This window comes from Eubalaena glacialis, chromosome 1, assembly GCF_028564815.1.
Source record: "Eubalaena glacialis isolate mEubGla1 chromosome 1, mEubGla1.1.hap2.+ XY, whole genome shotgun sequence".
NCBI classification, from domain to species: domain Eukaryota; kingdom Metazoa; phylum Chordata; class Mammalia; order Artiodactyla; family Balaenidae; genus Eubalaena; species Eubalaena glacialis.
Window position 1 is genome coordinate 47,329,703 of NC_083716.1, and position 7,396 is coordinate 47,337,098.

Here is a 7,396-nt window from a genome sequence, read left to right on the forward strand (position 1 = left end):
GGTGGTTGCTGTGATAAGTCCCCTTGCTTCATCTTCAGACCATTCCTATTGTCCCTTGCCTTCCCCGGTTGACCACTTGACAAGCTTCCATGTGACTCTGGCCTGGCCTGAGACCTACTGATTCACAGAGATCCCCAACTGGAGAAAATGCACAGGAGTAGGAGACCTAGTCAAAGGGAAGACCAGGTCAGGGATTCGCTTTTATTTTAGTTTAAACCACAGACAAGGAAAATCAGAACTTTCTCTTATTCAGGGTCCCCCATCCACAGGCTCTTCTCTTCCAGTAAAAAAAGCTGAGCTGGGAGATATTTCAGGATTCCACAGTCATGTCTTTCACCAACACACAATTCATTCTTGTCTTGGAAATGATCAAAGGAAACCTGCTTACAAACAACACTGCCATATGACCAGAACCAGGAGAAAGATTGGGGAAGAGGTGTTCTCATGCTCAGGGGCTGCTTCGCCATGCTTGGAGGGCATTTGCAGAAGAATGAACAATAGAAATATGTATTTGTCATTCATTCATCTATTTATTCTTCAATCAATAGCTATTTTCTGAGCATGTTGGGCACTGAGGGCAAGGGGGAAAGACAACAATTAATTCATTTAACAAATATATATTGAGTACCTATTGCACATAATAATTGCGTAAATATTGTGTGTCATCACTTGGACTCCAATCACACAAGGGGACTGTCTATGTTCCAGGGAGTAAAGGTGCACCTGTATTTGTTAGGTTATGTCTATACCCCAACTTTGGTGGACCTCATGCAGGTTTAGCCAACGATCATTCCTCTAAGGTTGATAAGGTTATGATGCTATGGAATAAAAAAGCAACTGCTGTGTTGTAATGGCTAGGACAGATTTGACAAGACAGGAACTTCCTGCTACAGGGAGCAAATGATGTGTCACCTTCAACAAATGGAGAAAATGCTGTAATCTGTTCAATTACCAAAGCACAGCTCCACTTATGATGTAATTTGGAAGTCTAGGTCTACTGAGTCTTATGCTCTTTATGGATTTATGCCTGCCAAAGAGATGATTTTCAACTTGAAATGTGATCAGTGTTTGACTTTGGACCTGGCATTCTAATGTAGCTTATTTAGTCCTCATGGCCATATATTAATGCTAGCTAGATTTAGAAATCTGAGGGACAAATGGAATCATGGGATACTTTTAAATGCAACCCTATTTCTAAACCAGTAACCTCTGATCCTACATATTTTGCTTGGTGCCCAGGTTGGGAGCACGTTTTTACTGCCATGCATGCTCCCAGCTTGTGCGTTAATAATGGGTACAAGTTTGGTATTATACCAGCCCTGTCCTGGCAACCATTTTTGGATGGACTATTTCCAGCGAAAACAATAGCTTACCAAGCAGTTTTAAGGGAAGTGCCCAGTTAGGAACATAAATTCACAATGGTTGATAGATCCTCAGCTTTAAGGAAAAAACTAATCATCAGTTCCAAGCTGCCTGAGAAGAAACCACTCCAGAATAAGAAATCACAACCAGGAAATGATAAGCCATTATCAAAAGCAGTCCTTGAAAAATCAAAGGAAATACGAGACTAAGAAAGCTGCAAAGCAGGAAATGACAAGAACCAAGATATGGCACCTACCCCTGCCCCACAGAGCACACCAAAGAACACTGTATCTCGGTTAACATCTGGAGACCGTGAGACAGATGAAAAATTCAAGATCCTAAAGAAGACCTGAAAGCAACTAAACCTTGAAAGAGCAAGCAGCAACTGAAACATGGCTAGGAAAACAATGACTTGGAGAAAATTTAAAAAGATACCACCCTTCTCCAGGTAGATTTGGAATTGGTTATGTTAAAGATTCAGAGAAGGTAAGTTTTAGCATAAATCAGTGGAAACACAACCTGTGTATTAAACCCTGTAGAGCACTCTGAAGGTCACCTGGCCACCATATACTCATACTTACTGCTCATCTATAATGCACCCATTTATCTAAGATTTGGCATATATGTGAAATTAGTTAATAATGTCCACTAAATTGACTTTTCCTACCTCTCAATACATGTTATAGAAAAGAGACATGTGTCATATTTTAGATTCCACATATAAGTGATATCATACGGTATTTGTCTTTCTCTTTCTGACTTATTTCACTTAGTATGATAATCTCTAGGTCCATCCATGTTGCTGCAAATGGCACTATTTCATTCTTTTTTAGGGATGAGTAATATTCCATTGTATATATATATGGCATATATATATATATATACACACACACACACACACACACACACACACACATTCATCTGTCAATGTACATTTAGGTTTTCTCCATGTCTTGCCTATTGAAAATGGTGCTACTATGAACACTGGGGTGCAAGTATCTTTTCAAATTACAGTTTTGTCTGGATATATGCCCAGGAGTGGGATTGCTGTGCTCATATGGCAATTGTACTTTCAATTTTTTGAGGAACCTCCATATGGTTTTCCATAGTAGCTGCACCATTTTACATTCCCACCAACAGAGTTGGAAGGTTCCCTTTTCTCCATACCCTCTCCAGCATTTGTTATCTGTAGACTTTTTAATCATGGCCATTCTGACCTAGCACAGGGAAATATATTCAATATCCTGTGATAAACCACAATGAAGAAGAATGTATATATATGTATAACTGAATCACTTTGCTGTACAACAGAAATTAACACATTATAAATCAACTATACTTGAATAAAATAAATTTTAAAAAAGAATTATAAAATACAAAAAAAATTAAATTAAATAAACCTTTGAGAAAATGCAAAAGAAGAAAAAAGAAAAGAGACGTGAATTTCTTAGCTAAGCGCAAGAAATTGAAAGTCAAGTATCATTGTTATTCAGTATGATTTACCATCTATGGATAAAGGCGTTTTAAATTTAAATAAATGTAACCCATTAGATTGGTTAAAAGTAGTGCAAAACAAGCAAGGTGAACTAAAGTTTGTTTCTCTAACTTTAGAATGAATATTAGTTTTCTCCTGAACTTGTTGATCAGCATAAACTCAATAGAGTAATTTTGAAGAAAACTGAATTGCTTTATAGTTCACTTCCTTCAAGAATCTTTAAAGTTTTCATTTTTAAACCAAGACTCAGGCTTTGCTCTATCCAGTGAGGAGCCTGAATATATGTGTAGGTGTCATTTCTCCTCACAAAAAGGAATTGAGGCAATCTTTTTGTGGCCTGGAATGGTCAGAGATGGCAGTGGACACAAAATTCTGGTGTGCGGGAACCCCCCCCCCTCATTTATTTGTGCGTATGTACTTTGTGCCTCCCATGAGCTAAGCTTTGTCTAAACATAGTCGAGATATAATAAAAAGTCCCGTGTGGAGACTGTCAGGAAAGACATTAATAATATATGTTAAAGTTTCTAGCAGGTAAAAGAACTTAAAAGAACTAAGAAACAAACACAAAAAAATGAGAACATGGAGAAAAGAATACAATGTGGCAAGAAAGGGACCTCCAGAGAAACTGCTTTGAGAAACCAGAGGGAGGGCTCACCTCAGCTCCTGACGGGGAATGACACCTGCGGAGGAAGCCAAGGAAGTCACGTTTCCTCCAGCTCCAAATTCATGGTGGTCTGGACACCGAGATGCTCTGCAGAAACAGGGCTCCGTGAAGCACCCAGCAGAGGCAGGTGTTGGCTGAAGTTTCTGGGGAGGGTACTGTCTACCCTTAGAGTGGTAGGTCTTCCCTGGTTTTTCTCCATTTTCCGTTTTTATCTTGAATGCAAATTTGAGTTGTTTGCACTGTTGCAGGACACAGGATTCATTTTTTAAACTGTATGTAGCTGTTCCTACCACCCATGCTGTAACTCATTTGGAGAACTATGCTTCTTCCCTGTGTGGGTGACATGATGCTGTCCTCAAACTTTATAACGTGGAAAGCAAGCTGTGATGGGGGGGTGTGTTCCTGCTGTCGTGCTCTTTATTGCTGCATTGATGATGACCAGGGAAACAGGATGCTGATGCCACAGGACACCTTCAGACTGAGGTCACTGGGAAGTAAATGGTTACTTAGAGCAACAGCTGCTTGGAGAGGTGGGAATCTCTCCCGAAGGGAAAAGGCGATTCTCCTGGATGAAATAAAGGCTCTCAAGGCAAAATTTCTTGCCATTGCCCAAGGAGGGATAATAGAAATAAAGGGCTTAATTTCCTTCCTGTATATCTTAGTATAAGCCACCCAAGCCAGCTATGGCCCTGGTTTCCCAGCACAGAACCTCTGATGAGGTGAGCCAGACACCACATGAAAAGCAAAGGGCAGCATCTACTGAAGGGAAACAGACCTTCCCTCCAGACCTAGAGAAAGTGTTAGAATTCCTCCTTGCACTGCTGTAGCCCTATGACCCACATCCTTTCCTTAATTCTTTGGCAGGAGAAACTGCAGGAAAAGCCTTCACTTCCCTCAGCTCCTGGAAAACCATTTGGAGTCTGGTTCCTGTCATCCCTGCAGCAGGGTCCTTTCCCTGGGAGAACCTGATTAAGTAACGTGACCAAGAGATTTATTCTCAGGCTTGAAACCAAAGATAAAGGAAGGGCCTGGGAAAGCAAAGGAGAAATAAGAATCACGTTGAACTTCACAGGTTCCATTTGTGGTTTGGGAGGGGGATGGGGGAGGGAAAAAGAGAAAAGAAAGATGTTTCTGCCTTTGCTTCTGCTCTACTCCAGCTAGGAAAGCATACAGTGGTCCATCCTGCCCGACTCCTCATGTTGCCCAGTTGGTGGAGGTGTGGTGACCCAGGTAGCACATCTGTCATTCATACTGTCTCAGAATCAACATCATACGATCTCAGGCCTCAGGGAATCTGCTCTCTATCCATTCTATAATCAGAAGCTGTCATTTTGGTCACATACAGTTTATTGAGCCCTTTCACATTTGTTCACTCAAATCAGTTAACTGAGAGACAACGTGGGCAAAGCACTGTGGGAGACTCTGGGCTCTAATAGTGAACAAGACAGGAATGGCTGTGTCCTCAGGGAGCTCCTGGCCTAGTGGGGAGACAGGCATGAAAAAAGGTCATAAGTCAATGATAGTGAAGTAATTGTATGTTGTGATAAACGTTGTGAAGAAAACAAATAGAAGCTAAGATGCAATATATGTTAAATATTGTATAAATGCAAATGGGTGCAATTCCTAAATTAAAAGGCAGAAGGGGAAATGGGAGTGAGGGCATTAAGCCCTGGATACAGGGTCATGTTTGGAGGGGATGAAAATGTTTTGGAACTGGCCGTCTGTGCATGGAAGAACTTATATATTGAATAGTTTAGTGTATGTTGGTGGAATGGGCCACCAACAATATTAGTGACCTTCAAACGCCAGGACGTGTAGTTCTTTCCTCTGAGTGGTTCAGTTGTTCCAGAAAAAGACCCTACAATCTCCCATGTTGGAGATGGAAGACTAAGGATGTCTCTAAATCAGTTAGCAACTAACTTAATTTTCCTTTTTCTCACCCAATTTTCTTATTTGCCTGTCTCCAAATACAGAGTCTCTTTGTTCCAGTTTCTTTAGCAAAAGAAATCTCAAGTGTCCTCTTTGGGTGACAGAGGTGGCTATATAAATTGTGGCACCAAGTACAAAATGAAAATGTGAGTCCCCTTGTTCAAAAAGCTGGAAAAAAATGTTGTTAAAAGTTCTTAAATATAAAGCTTTTCCCTTGTTCCATGATCTGAACTGTCCTAAAATCATTTAGAATTATGGGTTCAAGTTTTTATTAGTTGTCATTAATTATTTTAAAAATTAATACTTATTTAGAATTAATAATTAACTATTTCTTTGGCTGACCACTACTCCCTATATTCCAAGTCTTCTTCAATTTAACATGGCAACAGTTTTGAAGATATTGCTCTATTGCTTTCAGAAATCCTCTCTTGCTTTTGAGAAATATAATTCCAATCTGATTCTTTTTCCTTTATAGAGAAATTACAATCTCTATTATTTTGCTTTATTAGACTTTAGGACATTCTTTTTCTGAAACGTCATCACGATGTGTACATGTGGCTTGTTTGTCACATTTGTCCTACCTAACACCCAGTGGTCTGTGTGGATTTGAGGACTTATGTCTTCATTTCTGAAAATTTTGTCTTCTGTTATTTATTCCTCCCTTCAGTTCTGTTTTGTTATTTTTTTCCCCTTGCCAATTGAATTAGGCAGAATTTGGAACAATATGATAAGCCCTCTCTGTCTCACTATGCTCCTTTAATACTTTCCATTTTCTTATCTTTGGGGCTATATTTTGGAAGAATTCTTTGTTGACATCCTCCAGCTTACAAATTCAGTTTTCAGCTACATTAATTCTGCTCTTTAACCCACTTTTTTATTTCTTTGACCTTACTTTCTTTTCTCCAGATGTCTAAGAGTTTTGAATTAATTTATTTAGAAAATACTCTCATTTTTGCATTATTATATCATTTGATAACATTAATTATACTTATTCTAAAGAATTACACTTATTCTAAATTATTCTTGTTTTGATGCTTTAAACTTTGCTTCCTGAAGCAATATCTTTTTCATGTAATTTGTAATTTCACTGTAGTTTCAAAGTAATTTGACATGTCCTTCTGATGATGTTGATTTTCTTCCAGTGTTTGGAGGTTCTTGGTTGTGTGAACATCTTTGCATTTGTTTCCTTGACTGTGGAATAGATGGACATATATAACTTCTGAGTTAGGTTTGCCAGATAGATAGATATAGATATATATAGAGAAAGATATAGATGTAGATATGATATAGATAGATAGATATTGAATGAATGGCATCAGTCTTCCCAGGAAGGCAGTCTATTCTGGTATTTAAATATTCAATATTTCATGTATTTTGGGTAGTGGACTAACAGCAATGCCAATTACTAACTCTCTGACTTTGAGTAAATTATGTGTCTTCTCTGCTACTCAACTTTCTAATCAGAAAAATGGGTACAGCATAAGAATTAGGTGAGGATTTAGTGTAACCTTGCAAATCTGTACACTAGTGCCTGGCATATAGTAAACAGTAACACAAATGTTAACTGCTGTTTTAGTTGGTTCAAATCAGAACCCAGGAGTGGAGAAACTGACACCCAAAGAAATGAGTCACTTATGGTAGAACTGGTAATGTGATGATGGATGAAATATTTTGGTGAACAGGAAATGCCCAGTGCCTTGCTCACTGTCCCCTCATTGAAACCTGCCACTCTACCTATGTCTCTTATCCTGAAATGTCAGGTGGGAGTAGCCCCGAGGAACACCATGCAGCCCCAGGCCCGGCAGGAGGAGAATCTGTAATCATTGGGTGTTGCAGCTTTCTGCTGAGAACGGGAACCCACAGCGTCCCTTGGGGTTTCCATCCTCCAGGCCCATCTGTGTTTTTATTTTGATTTCCACTGGTAGATTTGAGGACAGCTGAGCATC

General features: G+C 39.3%; 1 pseudogene; it reads left to right on the top strand.

The window, feature by feature from the left end:
• The first annotated feature begins 699 nt into the window (after nucleotides 1–699).
• Nucleotides 700–1,732, top strand: LOC133091134 (eukaryotic translation initiation factor 2A-like; annotated as a pseudogene).
• The last annotated feature ends 5,664 nt before the right edge of the window (nucleotides 1,733–7,396 follow it).